The 15780-nt window shown below is 38.8% G+C and overlaps 1 pseudogene; it reads right to left on the reverse strand.

Annotated features, from left to right (window-relative positions):
• Window positions 1-652: 652 nt before the first annotated feature.
• Window positions 653-10492, reverse strand: LOC100611237 (ATP-binding cassette sub-family A member 10-like; annotated as a pseudogene).
• Window positions 10493-15780: the final 5288 nt, after the last annotated feature.

The raw sequence follows: 15780 nt of genomic DNA on the forward strand, positions 1-15780 counted from the left end.
CAAAATATCAGTTTCTCTTTTCTGCGTGGTGGGGAATTTGTAGTAATGAATAAGTCTGCTCTGTATGCTGTTATCTGGATGTCTGAATTTAATGTTAAATTTTATGGAATAGGACTTGACATTCCTGGTTAATGTTCATGTATGATTTCCTATTTGTTGTTATGGAAATAATACCTAAATGATTATTGTCTGAAATTGATATATATTTTGGCTTTTCTTGTTGAAGTATAAAATGTAAGTGCCTTACAATCTCCTTTCCTCCTATAAACATAAGCAATGAGTTTGAGGAATTTCGCTGGTTTCTTTAAACACTGAGTTCTTTTATATAAAACTAAGTGAATAATCTTGACTGGGAATCAGAGATGTAAGACTGTTGACTGCAAGGTAAGGCCAATCTTGACCCTGCCAAAGGAGGTCATCAGTAGCCTGGTTGTTTCTTCCTGGGAACATTTTCTGCAGGTGTCCCAGCCTGGCTCAAATTAGACATGAAAGGAGCCTTTATACTGAGAAGCTACAGAGCCCTGGAAAGCTGAGGATCCACAGGCAGATGCAGTGAGAGTTGGGATGGGAGGAGGGTTGTGATGTCCTCTGAGAGGGTGTAATTGTTATTGTCATCGGGCTGTTTCTAGATATCATCAAATAAATTCTGATGTAGGTAAGAAGTGACTTTATTTTAAGGAGTATTGCAATGGAAAAAGCACTAAGCACAAGATCTGCAAGCATCTCCAAAATGAGACAGATAAGGGTGATTTTTCATATGGAGGATCAAACAAGATTAGAAGGAAGGTGGGAGGGAGAAGGCAGAATGGAGAATGAGAATGGCAAAATCAGATTCAAGATTAGAGAATGTTTCACCCTGAAGTCAGCCTGTTCTTGGGAGGGGCATCAAGACGGTTGTATGCTGGCTTAGACTGAAGGTGGAGCATAGTCCAGGGGCCTGGGAGAAGGAGAGAAACTTGAGCAGTTGGTTAACAAGTATTCTGAACACTGAAGACAAAATTATTAATTATTTATGAGGGAAAAATGAGAATGTAGAATCTGTGAATTTGTGATACCTAAAGAGGTAGTATCATAAAAGTCATAATGAAAAGGGTATTTCTTTGCAGTAAGCTTTTCTTGCAGAACACAAAGGATTTGAGAGATGTTAGTCGTAACTACCATGATTCACTGCCCACATCATGTTTTCCCTGCTTTTCTTTGTCCTATGTGTTTTTTCCTCTTAGCATTTACTGAGTTGTATCCAATATAACAATCTAGTAAACATAGGTAAAGTGTTTTTGCCAAGTTCTGTGAGTAGTTTTATCAAATCCTTTAACTTGAGGGAGGGAGTTATGGAAGCCTATAATTTATAGACAGTTCCTCAGAAGTATAGATGGGTCCCTGGGGCTTGTGACTGGCATGTGGCGTGGAAGCAGTGTTGTGGGACTCAGCCTTGAGTCAGTGGGGTCTATGCTGACCTGGGTGTTTTCAGAATTGAGTTGTTGGACACCCAGTTTGTGTTGGAGAATGGTTGATGTTCAGCAAACTCCATATATTTGGTGTTAGAATAAAGATACTAGGGCCAGGCACGGTGGCTCACGCTTGTAATCCCAGTACTTTGGGAGGCCAAGGCAGGCGAGACCATCCTGGCTAACACGATGAAACCCCGTCTCTACTAAAAATACAAAAAATTAGCCAGGCGTGGTTGTGGTGGGCGCCTGTGGTCCCAGCTACTCGGGAGGCTGAGGCAGGAGAATGGCGTGAAGCCGGGAGGCGGAGCTTGCAGTGAGCCAAGATCGCACCACTGCACTCCAGCCTGGGCGACAGAGCGAAACTCTGACTCAGAAAAAAAAAAAAACATTAGGCTGGGTATGGTGGCTCATGCCTGTAAACCTAGCACTTTGGGAGGACGAGGAGGGCAGATTGCTTGAGCTCAGGAGTTAAACACCAGCCTGGGCAGCATGGTGAAATCCTATCTCTGCCAAAAATCCAAAAAAATTAGCTGGGGACGGTGGCACACACCTGTATTCCTGGCTACCTGGAGGGGGTGCTGAGGCAGGAGGATCGCTTGAACCCTGGGTGGCCAATGCTGCCATGAGCCAAGATCACACCACTGCACTCCAACCTATGTGACAAAGTGAGACCCTTTCTCAGAAAAGTAAAATTAAGATATCATAGCAGCCTTGGTTGGAGGGAGACACTGGGTCTGTTGTAGAATGGAGAGGTTTTTTTTCCTTCTTTTTTTTTTTTTTTTTTTTTTTTTTTGCAGACAAGCTGTCACACTGTGAATTGTCCTGTGATTCTAGGTCTCCTCCAAGGGTCAAAGGAGACTGAGGACTGCTTCTAGAGTTTTCCACTAACAGGCCACGTAAGTGTCCCGAAGATTCATGGCTTCTACCTCCCAGATCTTGAATCTGCACCAGTAACCTCTTTCCTGCAGTAGCCTAGATTTCTGGATCACCTGACCATCTTATCTCCCTGCACGCACACATTTATAAGTCAGAGCTGTCCTGCCTGGGCCAGTATCTGTAGCACTAACCAGTTCTTTCACCAACTGTGCACCAACCCTCACCCATGGGTTCTTGATAGCACCTTTTCTATTCTGCATTTTTCCCCCACAAACCCTCTTTCCTGTGAATACAGTATGCCCAAGGTCACCCTGCAGGTGCCTAAATCCAGGCCATGCTGGAAATCAGATGTCCATGAGTTCGAAGCAGAGTTTTTGGATGTGGTTATTGTAAATATAAGTGCAAAACAGAAATGAGAGACTTAGTCCTCCAACTGGAAAATAAAGGAAGAGTATTTACTCTCCTCCCTTTTCTAAAAACCTTTCATTAGAATTTTTTTTTTTTTTTTTTGAGATGGAGTCTCACTCTGTCACCCAGGCTGGAGTGCAATGACGCAGTCTCAGCTCACTGCAACCTCTCAGCCTCCTGGGTTCAAGCGATTCTCCTGCCTCAGCCTCCCAAGTAGCTAGGACTACAGGCCCATGTCACCACACCCGGCTAATTTTTTTGTATTTTTATTAGACACAGGGTTTCACTGTGTTGGCCAGGCTGGTCTCAACTCCTGACCTCGTGATCCCCCCGCCTCGGCCTCCCAAAGTGCTGGGATTACAGGCGTAAGCCACTGCACCCAGCCTTAATTTAGAAAATTTTTATATGTAGATTCTTTCTCTGCCTTTTTTCTTTTTTGTTGTATTTTAAGTATCTAATTCATTTCTATTAGAGGTCTAATTTTTATTTTATTATACTAACATTGGGATTAGTTATTTTTCAAGTGCTTTGAGGATTAAAGTTTCATTGTTTGAGATCTTTTTTCTTAGTATAAAAATATATTGCTATAAAATTCTTAGAACATCTTTTGTTACATTTCAGTTTTGATAGGTCCTGTTTCTATTTTCAGTTTTCTCAAGATAGTTTGTGATTTTTTTTCATCTTTGACCCATTGGTTTTTCAGAAGCGTGTTGTTTAATATACACATATTTGTAAGTTTTTTACTTTTCCTTATATTGATTTCTAGTTTTATAAAATTGTGATTTAAAACTTTGATATGATTTCAATCTTTTTAAAAATGAAAAGTCTTGTTTGTTTTTGTTGTGGGCCAGATTTATGATGTGTCCTGGAGAATGTTCCATGTATGTTTGAAAAGAATATAAATTATACTGTTGGATGAAATGTTCTATATATGTCTGTTAGGTACAGTTTTATAGTGTTAAGCAAGTACACTTTTTTCACTAGCTTTCTGTCTGAATGATGTATTAAGTAGGGCAGTATATTCCCCTATTATATCTGTTTCTCCACTTAATATGTGTTAATATATTTATGGGCTCCAGTGTTTGGTACATACATATATTTAATTGTTTTTTGACAAATTAGACTCATCATTATATAATAAATTTCTTTTTTTATGACAAATTTTTTTTCTATAAGTCTATGTAGTCTCATATAAATATAGCCACTTCTACACTGTTTTAGTTATTATTGGCATGGAATATTCTTTTTCATCCTTGTACCATTAAGCTATGTATGTCCTTAAATCTAAAATAAGTCTTTTGTGCACAGCATATTGTTGATTTTTTAAATCTATTCAGACATTCTGTGAATGTTTTCATTTATTTTTTGCTCCAATAACAGAATATCCCAGAGTTGGTAATTTATAAAGAATAGAATTTACTTAGCTCAGAATCCTGGATGCCAAGAAGTCCAAGAGCATATCATTCCCATCTGATGAGAATCACATTTCCACATCACAACATGACCAAAGGCTTGAGGATGACAGAAGGTGTACACCAGTGCTCACTTTTATAATAGACCCACTCTCATGATGACTAACCCACTGTGGAAATGATGATACTAATCCTTTCATGAGAGTAGAACTCTCATGACCTAATAACTTATTAAGGGCCTCATTTCTTAATTTTCTCACAAGGTAGTTAAATTTTAACATGAATTTTGGAGGGGATGCTCGCACTATAGCAATGTTTTTATTGAATAACTAAATATATATTTAAAGGAATTACTGATTGATAAGAACTTATTACTGCTATTTGCTTTTCTTTTCTTTTTTATTTTTTTTGACAGAATCTCGCTCTGTCGCCCAGGCTGGAGTGCAGGGGCACGATCTTGGCTCATTGCAACCTCTGCCTCCTGAGTTCATGCAATTCGCCTGCCTCAGCCTCCCAAGTAGCTGGGACTACAGGCACCCGCCACCACGCCCAGATAATTTTTGGTATTTTTAGTAGATATGGGGTTTCACCGTGTTAGCCACGATGGTTTTGATCTCCTGACCTCGTGATCTGCCCACCTCGGCCTCCCAAGGTGCTGGGATTACAGGCGTGAGCCACCGCACCCAGCCCTATTACTGCTGTTTTCTGTTTTCTGACCATTTCGTTTCTGTTAATTCTTTCATGCTGTCTTCCCTGGTGTTTTCTTGAATTTTTGTTTTGTTTTTGTTGTTTTATGCCTTCTTTTTTTGTATTTACCCACTACAATTTTTTTTTGTAATTTCCAAGAAACTTATGTAAAACATCTCATAGTTATAAAATCGAGCTTCAGATAGCAATTTAACTGTTTGTTTTGTACAGATAGGGTCTTGCGTTGTTACCCAGGCCAGACAGGGTCTTGCTTTGTTACCCAGGTTGTAGTGCAGTGGTGCATGCATAGCTCAGTACAGACTCAACTTCCCCAGGCTCAAGCAATCCTCCTATCTCAGCCTCCCAAGTAGCTGGGACTACAAGTACATGCTGCCATGTCTGGCTAATTTTTTTACTATTTTTTATAGAGACAGGGTTTTGCCATGTTGCTCAGGCTGGTCTTGAACTCCTGGGCCCAAGCAATCCACCTGTCTTGGCCTCCCAAAATGCTAGGATTACAGGCATGAGCCATCAGGCCCAGCTGCTGCTTTTTAAAAAAGAATAAATAGCTTTCTGAGATCTTTAATTTTAATTATGTACTTATTGAAGAGACAGGGTCCTGCTATATCGACCAGACTGGTTTTGAACTCCTGGCCTCAAGCAAAAGTTAGCTTCTATATACAGAAAAATTAAACAATCTTACTCCCTTCAACATGGTATTTATGTCACACCCTACTTTTTTTTTTTTTTGAGATGGAGTCTTGCTCTGTCGCCCAGGCTGGAGTGCAGTGGCGAAATCTAGGCTCACTGCTAGCTCTGCTCCCAGGTTCACGGCATTCTCCTGCCTCAGCCTTCCTACTAGCTGGGACTACAGGTGCCCACCACCGTAACCGGCTAATTTTTTGTATTTTTAGTAGAGACGGGGGTCACTGTGTTAGCCAGGATGGTCTCGATCTCCTGACCTCGTGATCCACCCACCTCGGCCTCCCAAAGTGCTCAGATTACAGGCGTGAGCCACTGCGCACAGCCTCACACGCTACATCTTTTTATATCGTATACCCATTAACAATTTATTGAAGCTATTTTTAATAACTTTTTCTTGTAGTTTTTATACCATAGTTAAAAGTGATTTTTGACCATAATTACAGTTTTATAGCCTTCTAAATTTGACTATGTATATATGACTTTCAGTAATATTTACTTTTTTGTTCTAAGTTAGGATTCCATTACAACTCGAAAAATTCTCATTAGCATTTTTTGTAAGTCAGGTCTAGTGATGAAAAATTTCCTCAACTTTTTTTAAATCTGAGATTTTGATTGATACATCATTTCTAAAGAACAGCTTTGTCAGGTGTATTCTTAGTTGTCAAGGTTTTTTCTTTTTCTCTCTTCATTTGCACTTTAAATATACGGTTTCACTTCCATGTGGCTTGCATGGTTTTTGCTGGGCAATCTGCTGATAACCTTATAGAAGTTCCCTTGTATGTAAAGAATCTCTTTTCTCTTCCTTCTTTTAAGGATCTCTCCTTGTCTTTGAATTTTGGCATAATTACAACGTGTTATGGACAATTTTTGTTAGATTCTTCTTGCTACAGACATTTTGAGCTTTTCAATTTAATGTCTATATTTCTTCCAAGATTGGTAGAAATTTAAGACATTATATCTTTAAACAATTTTTAAAATTTTCTCTCTCATGAACCCCCTAAAATACGTACATTCTTACTGTTTACTATGCAGTATGGGACCCAAATGCTTTATTCACTCTTACATTCTTTTTTAAAATTCTAATCAGAAACTTTCAAATGACTTGCTTTTACATCTGTTTTTTTTTTCCTGTGTAACGAGGTCTCCTGTTAAAGCTTTCTCTTAAATATTTTAGATCTCCTATTGTGTACTTCAGCTCCAGCATATCTATTTGGTTCTCTTTTAATGGGTTCTCTTTATTATAATTGTGATTTTGTTCATACGCTGTTGCAAAAGAATTTAGTAATGTGTGGTCTTTTTGCATCTCATTGAGATTCTTTAAGAAAATTATTTTGAATTCTTGGCCATTTTTTAGATCTGTGTCTTACTGTAAGTGGTTACTGGAGCATTTTTAGTTTCCTTTGGTGATGTTATGTTTGCCTGATCCTTCATGACCTGTGATACCTTCTTTTTATGTCCTTGCATCTGAAGGAGTAAATACCTCTTTCAGTCATTATAGATTAGTTTGTGGAGGTAAATATTTTCTCCTATTGGATCTCTGTGCTGATGAGATTTCCAGTGAGTTTGCAGTAAGGTGCATTGGATCTGGATCACAGTGAAGTTCATTCTTGGCAGACCTGTTATTAGGGCATCAGACCATTGTGGATTCTATTTTCTGGGAAGACTGAACTTTCTTCAGGATCTTGATCAGTAAGACTGGTGCTGAGAAAAAAAAGTCTCCAGTTATATATGCAGATGACAGAGCTGATACAATCCATGTGAGCAGGTATGGCTTCTGCTGTGTGGCTCTTGCTGGGTTTTTAGAAATCTTCTAACCCAGTCATTGGACAGATTCCTAGATGAGAAGTACTGACCCTTGGTCACAGCTGAGAGGGTGTGGAACTGATTCATAGGGCTGCTTCAGGATACACAGCTGAGACCAAAGTCTTCAGGTTTGTTCTGGGTTCACGGCATTTCTCCCTCCAGATTCCTGGGTGGGCAGGACTGCTCCCAGACTTTAGTTGACAGGGACTGGAGGTAGGTTTTGGGACTGGAGCTGGGTTTTAGGACTGCTTCAAGATTCACAGTGGGAATAAAGTCAGCCAGCATGCCTACAGGGGCACATATAGTGTGTTTTTTGGCAGGTCCCAGGTTAGGAAAAACTGCTTCTGGACTTCAGTTTCATGGACTGGGAGCCAGATGATAGTGCCACGTCAAGATCCACCATTAAATAAGTATCAGCAAGCCTACATCCAGGGGCACAGATGGACGTTTCTGTCTGTGGGTTCCTGCATGTGCAGGATTTCTTCCACATCATGATAGATGTGTGCAAGGGGCTAATTCGGAGATCACAGAGAGGAGCAACATCTAAAGTCCTTTCACCTGAGACACAGGACATTATGAATCCTCCTTGGTGTCTTGGCAGATGGTGCTAGTGGCATAAACAAAACCAAATGGCCTACAGCTATACTTACAATGAGAATTAATCATATTTTATTTTGTAGCTGGGACTATGATGGGCAAGCATGCCACTCAAGCAAGCTCATGCCTTCTCAATACAGCCCTCCTCAGTCTTAGGTTGACACCCTTTGACATGGATTCCAAAGTTCCCATAAAGGTTCTTTTGCCAGGGCATAACTGCTCCTTTTTTTTTTGAGAGGGAGTCTCACTCTTATCACCCAGGCTGGAGTGCAGTGGCACCATCTCAGCTCACTGCAACCCCTGCCTCCCAGGCTCAAGCAATTCCCCTGCCTCAGCCTCTTGAGTAGCTGGGATTACAGATGCCCGCCACCATGCCCAGCTAATTTTTATATTTTTAGTAGGGATGGAGCTTCACCATGTTGGCCAAGCTAGTCTCGAACTCCTGACCTCAGGTGATCCACCTGCCTTGGCCTCCGAAAGTGCTGGGATTACAGGTGTGAGCCACTGTGCCCAGCTTGCCACTTTTTTTTTTTTAAGTCCGTCAAAGTTTTATTTATAAGAAATAAATTTACATATAACCCAAACACAGCAACTCTGGTATTACATTAATACAGCTATAACATTAATGCAGCAATTTTATAACACAAAAGTGTTATAAGGACATGGGAAATGTTCGTGAACTGTGAGGTGAAAAGATACAGAAAATGACTATGCCTACTGATACTACCTTTGAAAAAGGACCCATAAAAATACATTGAATATTAGTTGGCTAAAGAAAATATTAACTGTGGTACTTTCTTACAGATTATGGTTATCTTCTTCCATATAATTTCAATATGTACTAAAATTCACACCTATTTTGTAATCAGAATGTCATTATAATTAAATGTTATGTTGTGCCATTTCATCAGATCTTCTTATAGTCAATGTCACATTAAATTAGAATCTGAGTAACTAATGTTTAAAAATAGCTGATACATTTGAAATTTAGGCAAAAAACTCATTTTTATTTGTAAAATGTGCTCAGTGTTAACTTTATTGATAGTAACCAAAAACAAACCTAATATTTTATGATTTTAAAATTATTTTTAAGCACAAAATAGACCCATGTTGGGGATGAATAACATGTCTGAGTTTGTTAATTTTGTCTACTACTTTTCCCTATATTTCCTTGTTTCCTTCATCCTAAAATTTTTAAAAATGAAAACTTTAATCATTGTTGCATGTTTAAACTATTGAATATTTTCTTTTGTTAACTGAAGTAAAAGGAAACATTCTTGTAGAATTATGGAAACTAATAATGCAGTAAGACTTAAAATGGAATATTAGGAGGTTCTTCGTTTTAAGAATCTTCCTGTGGGAGAAGTTTCCATCGAACTGTTATATCAATTTTATCATCAACATTTCCCAGCGCCTGCTCTTTACAGACTTCTAAGAACACCTGCTCCAAGGTAGCCTGAGAGAGGCTGTATTCCTCCAGGTTGAAGTTCTGTTTCACTGCCTCTAATTTGAAAAAGGCCTGAGACAGAGGGTGGACATCCTCCACAGGTAACTTATATGCCATTAAAGAGGAATATCTTTCCTGCCAAGCAGCCTGTGGGAAAAGCTTCAAAATCTCTGTGTGGAGAGCTTCCACCTGAGTAGGTTCTTTCATTTTTATTTCTAGTAAATAATCTTTACCAAACTTTTCAGCTGTTGAATGGAACCAATACACCTTAGCGTTCCTGACACCATGATGGCCACGCGGTCACACAGAGACTTAGCCTCTGACATGTAATGGGTGGTCAAGAGGGCGCCCCTCTCCTGGTTTTTAATGGTAGCCTGAAGTATCTGCCACATTTGCTGCTGCCCCTCAGGGTCCATCCCAGTGAACAGCTCGTCTAGAAGCACCACTGATGGGTTCCCCAGTATGCTCAGCACGAAGCATAGCTTTCTCTTTATTCCCTCTGATAGAGTTTTCACGGGAGCCTTAAGTTGCTCCTGGAGCTTGAGAGCTTCCACCAATCATGAAATACTAAGAGCAGCATCTTTGCCCAGTCCTTTCACGGCTGCATACAACTCCAAATGCTCTTTCATTGTAAGTTTGGGACACAGTGAGTTCTCCTGAGGGCAGTACCCAAGAACTTGAGGCTGTTGTCACGCTGTTGCCTTACTGATGCTCTGTTGCCTTGTAACACCACCACTCCTGCAGTTGGCACTGTGCACCCAGTTATCATTTTAATGGAAGTACTTTTGCCAGCTCCATTGTGTCCTAGTAATCCCAAAACTTCACTTTTTAACACAAAAGGAAACATTTCTGATGGCTGCTTTCTTCTTTGTTGTTGAAAAGCAACTTTCTTTGTCTCATAATATTCCTTGTGTAAACAGCTTGCAGTTATGACTGGTTCCTCCTCCAAGTTTGGAGTAGTGAGTGCATTTGCTGCTTGGACTCTTTCAGCTTGAACATCTTCTTCAGGATCTTCTGGATTGGTGTGAGTTTCTCTACTTCATGGAGAGATTCTGAAAACTGGGTCTTTATTCATGATTTCATTTCCATACTTCATTTCCAGACACCTTATGACAAAAAGGAAAATAACACTCTGAAGGTATGGTATTCAGTTTGTTAAAAGAATGGTTTTATTGACTTCATTTATTCTATTGTCCAGACTGTCCAAGTTTCTCATATACATAAAGTTGAGCTGGATCAATAACATGACATATCCTAGGAAAGTAAAGGAAGGTATGAATATCATGCACAAAATTAAGTTGGGTTTTTCTTACTTAGTTGATACCAGAATTGTGGATACACATATTAAGACAATAAAAAAGCCAAAAGACCAAAAGCCATTATTTTTTCTCCACTTGCAAAAGATGAATGAAAGCACGTACATGAGGAATATAAGAGAAGCTGCACAACCAATTATGCATACCACCAAAACAAACATGAGTTCCCATGGAAGCTGGAATCCCAGAAATGAGAAGTAGTAAATTAAATGTATTGAAAGGAGAATCAAGAAGTGTAATAGAATGTCCACCAGAGCCTGTCCACACCATTATGCTGAAGGCCAGAGGCCTGAAATCCATAACTGAGATTGAACTTTTTTAAATAATCACTGATGCTGCTTATGCCAATATAAGGAGAAATGCAGTTTGTGATCAACAACAAAAATATGGACCCATCTATAAAACCAAGATCCAACACTATGTCATCACGAGAAAATAAGGTGCTCTCCATTTGAATAAGCTCTGTGAAGTTAAAAATTCCAATAAGGGCATTGCTAACAATTCCCATAAGAACGGAAAACAATTCGATTTCTTGGTATTACATGCAACTGAAAATCTAATCCTTCTGGTCACCAGACACTATGATGGCTCCATTGTAGGAGGGATCATCTGAGCCATTTCTGTTTCTGAGGTCATCTATTTCCAAAACTATATCCTGACGCTTCAGTGAATGCACAAAGTCTTCAATATTTGATCCTGGAGCAAAGATGAATTTAGAAAGCCAAGCGAAATACAGGGGTAGAGAAAAGTGGGAAGAACCCTGTGGGCACTCTCAGCCCCCAGTGAAGCCATATTGTTGTCACATTTTTTTATAACCATAGATGTGGGTAGAGAACCTCCTATTCTGCCATCTTGCTATGTCATTCCCCTTGTATATTTTACTTTCTGATATGTTCTATGTCAAATGTTTTTTATTTTGAATTCAAAATGTCTGAAATGCTCAAATTTTCAAATTGTGGAATAAGTAAATTTATTGAAATGCCTCATTCTCATCAGAGCATTTTATTAATTATTGACTTAATTTTCTTTTGCTGCTGTACCTTGAATGCCAAAGATTCAAAATGCTAGCTCTTCGTAAGTACATAGTCACAGTTGAAAACTGTATTTAAAAGATTGTCTTTATGATACATATATATTAGATTCAATATTTTATAGGTCAGAATTTTTTATTCTAGTTTTCAACTCCATTTTAGTGGTTTGTTTTTAATCTTTATATTTTTGTTGGTTTTTTTTTTTTTTAATTTTGAGACAGGGTTTTGCTCTTGTTGCCCAGGCTGGAGAGCAATGGCATGATTTTGGCTCACCACAACCTCTGCCTCCTGGGGAGGCGATTCTCCTGCCTCAGCCTCCCGAGAAGCTGGGATTACAGGCATGCACCACCACGCCCGGCTAATTTTTTGTATTTTTAGTAGAGATGGGGTTTCTCCATATTGGTTAGTCTGGGGTCTCGAACTCCTGACCTCAGGTGATCCACCTGCCTTGGCCTCCCAAAGTGCTGGGATTACAGGTATCAGCCACTGCACCTGGCCTAATCTTCATCTTTGTATGGTAATTTTAACCTGTACCTTTTATGACCACGTGGTGTTTAATTCAAATAAATGTCATTGGGTTTCACTTGGAGCAAATTAAAAAATATATATATAAATCAGACCTTTCTCTTGGCAAGAAAGTTATCTATGTAGTATTTGCCTGTATAAATATTGCCCTAGGTGTTTATAAATGTTTTATTTACTTGGGTGTTCATCACTGTTTTCTTGTGTGGGTGAGTAGTCAAAGAAACAGTGTAAAATTACCATCTATTTATGTTTGATTATGTTATTCTGTAAGAGAAACACTTCTTATTTGAAGGCGATTTTTACAGACTGTAACCTTTTTAGGTAGATGTAAATATTTAGTTGTGATGAAAAATGTGTAACTGCCATCTTAAATATTTTCAAGTGTACAGTCTAGTGGTATTAAGTACATTTACTTTATTTTGCAATGGATCTCTAATTTTACCTTACAAAAGTAAAATTTAGTACCTTATAAACAATAAACTGCCCTTTTTTCCTTTTTCTTTAGCTCCTGAAGAATACCATTTTACTTACTGTTTCTATTATTTTCACTGGTTTCCATACTCTTATCAGTGTAATTATATAGTGTGTTTTTTTTTTGACTATTATATGTAACACAATATTCTCAGGCTTTGTTTTTGTAAGATATGTCAGAATATCTTTGTTTTAAAATGAAATAATATTCTATTATATGTATATGTCACATTTTAAAAATTTGATACTGATCCCTAAAGGGACATTTGTATTCTTTCCAGGAATCATCTTTTGTAAATAATGAAGAACATGCATGTGTAAATATCTATTTAAAGTTTTGCTTTCTTTTTTTTTTTTTTTGACAGAGTCTTATTGTCACCCAGGCTGGAGTGCAGTGGCACGACTTCGGCTCACTGCAACCTCTGCCTCCCGGGTTCATGCCATTCTCCTGCCTCAGCCTCCCGAGTAGCTGGGACTACAGGCACCTGCCGCCACGCCCGGCTAATTTTTTTTTTTTCTTTTTTTGGATTTTTAGTAGAGATGGGGTTTCACAGTGTTAGCCAGGATGCTCTTGATCTCCTGATCTCGTGATCCACCCGCCTTGGCCTCCCAAAGTGCTGGGATTACAGGCGTGAGCCACCGTGCCCGCCTAAAGTCCTGCTTTAAATGTTCTTGGAATAGTTTGGATACAGTGTTGTAGTACTATGTGTATGTTCATATTTTTATTTCCCAAGCCTTTGATGTTATATCCAAAAACTGATTGCTAAGACCAGTTGCATGAAGGCTTCACTGTTTTTATTAGATTCCACACATGTGTAAGGTCATGTAGTATTTGTCTCAGTGTATCTGGTTTCTTTCTGTAACATGATCCAGCAATTTGAATTTTTTTTTCTTGCATGGTCACAAATGTTTATTGTCTTACAATCAAAAGAACCATCTTAAATTACAATGTTTATTGTTTAAATATATGTCACTTTGTGATACATTTTTTCTATAACGGCTGTACTAACTTAGTCTTACCAGCTGAATATGTTAACTTTTCTATACCTTCTCATAAATTTTTTGTCTTTCTACTTACAGTCATTCTAACTGCAGTGAAGTCTCATCTTGTTGTGGCTTTGATTTGCATATCTGATAATTAGTGATGCTGAACATCTTTGCATATTCTTTTTGGCCATTTGTATTTCTTCTTTTGAAAATTGTATCTTAGCCGAGTGCAGTGGCTAATGCCTGTAATCCCAGCAGTTTGGGAGGCTGATGCGGGTGGATCACCTGAGGTCAAGAGTTTGAGACCAGCCTAGCCAACATGGTGAAATCCCGTCTCTACTAAAAATACAAAAATTAGCCAGGCGTGATGGTGCACACCCGTAATTCCAGCTACTCGGGAGGATGAGGCGGAAGAATCGCTTGAGCCCGGGAGGCGGAGGTTGCAGTGAGCTGAGATCAGGCCACTGAACTCCAGCCTGGGTGACAGTAAGAACCTGTCTCAAAAAAAAAAAATGACAGAAAAAGAAAAATGTATCTGTAAGTCTCTTGCCTATTTTCAAATTATGTGTTATATATGTTGTTATATATTCTGCAAGTTTATCTCATCATATGTATATTCTGCAAATATTTTCTTTCATTCTATAGATTATCTCATTGTTTACTGTGCAAAAGATTCTTAGTTTGTTGCAATCCCATTTGCATATTTTTCTGTGTCTTGAGGTCTTAAAAATTATTTGTTCTGCAATATGTGGTAAAGCATTCCTCTGTGTTTACTTCTAATAGCTTTATAGGTTTGGGTTTCCTTTTTTTTTTTTTTTTTTGAGACGGAGTCTTGCCCTGACACCAAGGCTGGAGTGCAGTGGCGTGATCTTGGCTCACTGCAACCTCCACCTCCCGGGTTCAAGCGATTCTCCTGCCCCAGCCTCCCGAGTAGCTGGGATTACAGGCACACACCTCCATGCCCAGCTAATTTTTGCATTTTTAGTAGAGATGGGGTTTCACCATGTTGGTCAGGCTGGTCTCGAACCTCTGACCTCGTGATCTGCCCGCCTTGGCCTCCCAAAGTGCTGGGATTAAAGGCGTGAGCCACTGTGCCCAGCTTCTATTTAAATCTTTATTTGTGATTGAGTTTTTTATAAGAGGTAGGGGCCTAGGTTCATTTTTTTATGTAGATAATCAATTTTTCTAGCAACACTTATTGAAAAGGCTGTCTTTTTCCAACTGTGTGTTCTGGACATTTTTGTTGAAAATCACTTGGCTCTAGGTTCATGAATTTATTACTAGGCTCACTGGATACTTTCATCTGTTTTTATGTCAGTATCATCCTGTTTTGCTCATTATAGCTTCATAGTATGTTTTGGAGCCAGGAAGTGTGATGCTCCTAGCTTTGTTCTTTTTGCTCAGGATTACTTTTGCCGTTCGTGGGTCTTTGGTGGTTCCCTATACATTTAAATCTTTTTTTTTCTGATTTCTGTGAAAAAAGTCATTGGCATTTTGATAGAGATTGCATTGAATCTGTAGATCACTTTGGGTAGTATAGCCACTTTTATATTTTTTCAATTCATGAGCAAAAAATAATCTTTCAATTTTTCATGTCTTTTTCAGTTTTTTGTCAATGTTATATAATTCTCAGTGTAGAGCATGTTTACCTTTTTAATTAAGTTTGCCACTAGACATCTAGACATCTTTATTTTGCTGGTCTATGTAGGAGTATTTGGCAAAATTCAACATGCCTTTGTGCTTTAAGAAACTCAACAAATTAGGTATAGATGGTATGTACCCCAGCACAATAAAGGCCATGTATGACAAATCAATGACTTATATCATACTAAACAGGAAAGAGCAGAGCACTTTTTATCTGAGATCTCGGACAAGGATGTATTCATTTTACATTATACTTGTGTATGACAATATTCAACTGTGTACACTGTAAGACTGTGGAGCAAGGCCGGGCATGGTGGCTCATTATCCCAGCCTGTAATCCCAGCACTTTGGGAGGCTGAGGCAGGTGGATCATTGCTGGGGCTACCAGAAGTGCCAAGATGAGATTATCTAGAGAAACAG

This window comes from Pan troglodytes, chromosome 3 (assembly GCF_028858775.2).
Source record: "Pan troglodytes isolate AG18354 chromosome 3, NHGRI_mPanTro3-v2.0_pri, whole genome shotgun sequence".
Lineage (NCBI taxonomy): Eukaryota > Metazoa > Chordata > Mammalia > Primates > Hominidae > Pan > Pan troglodytes.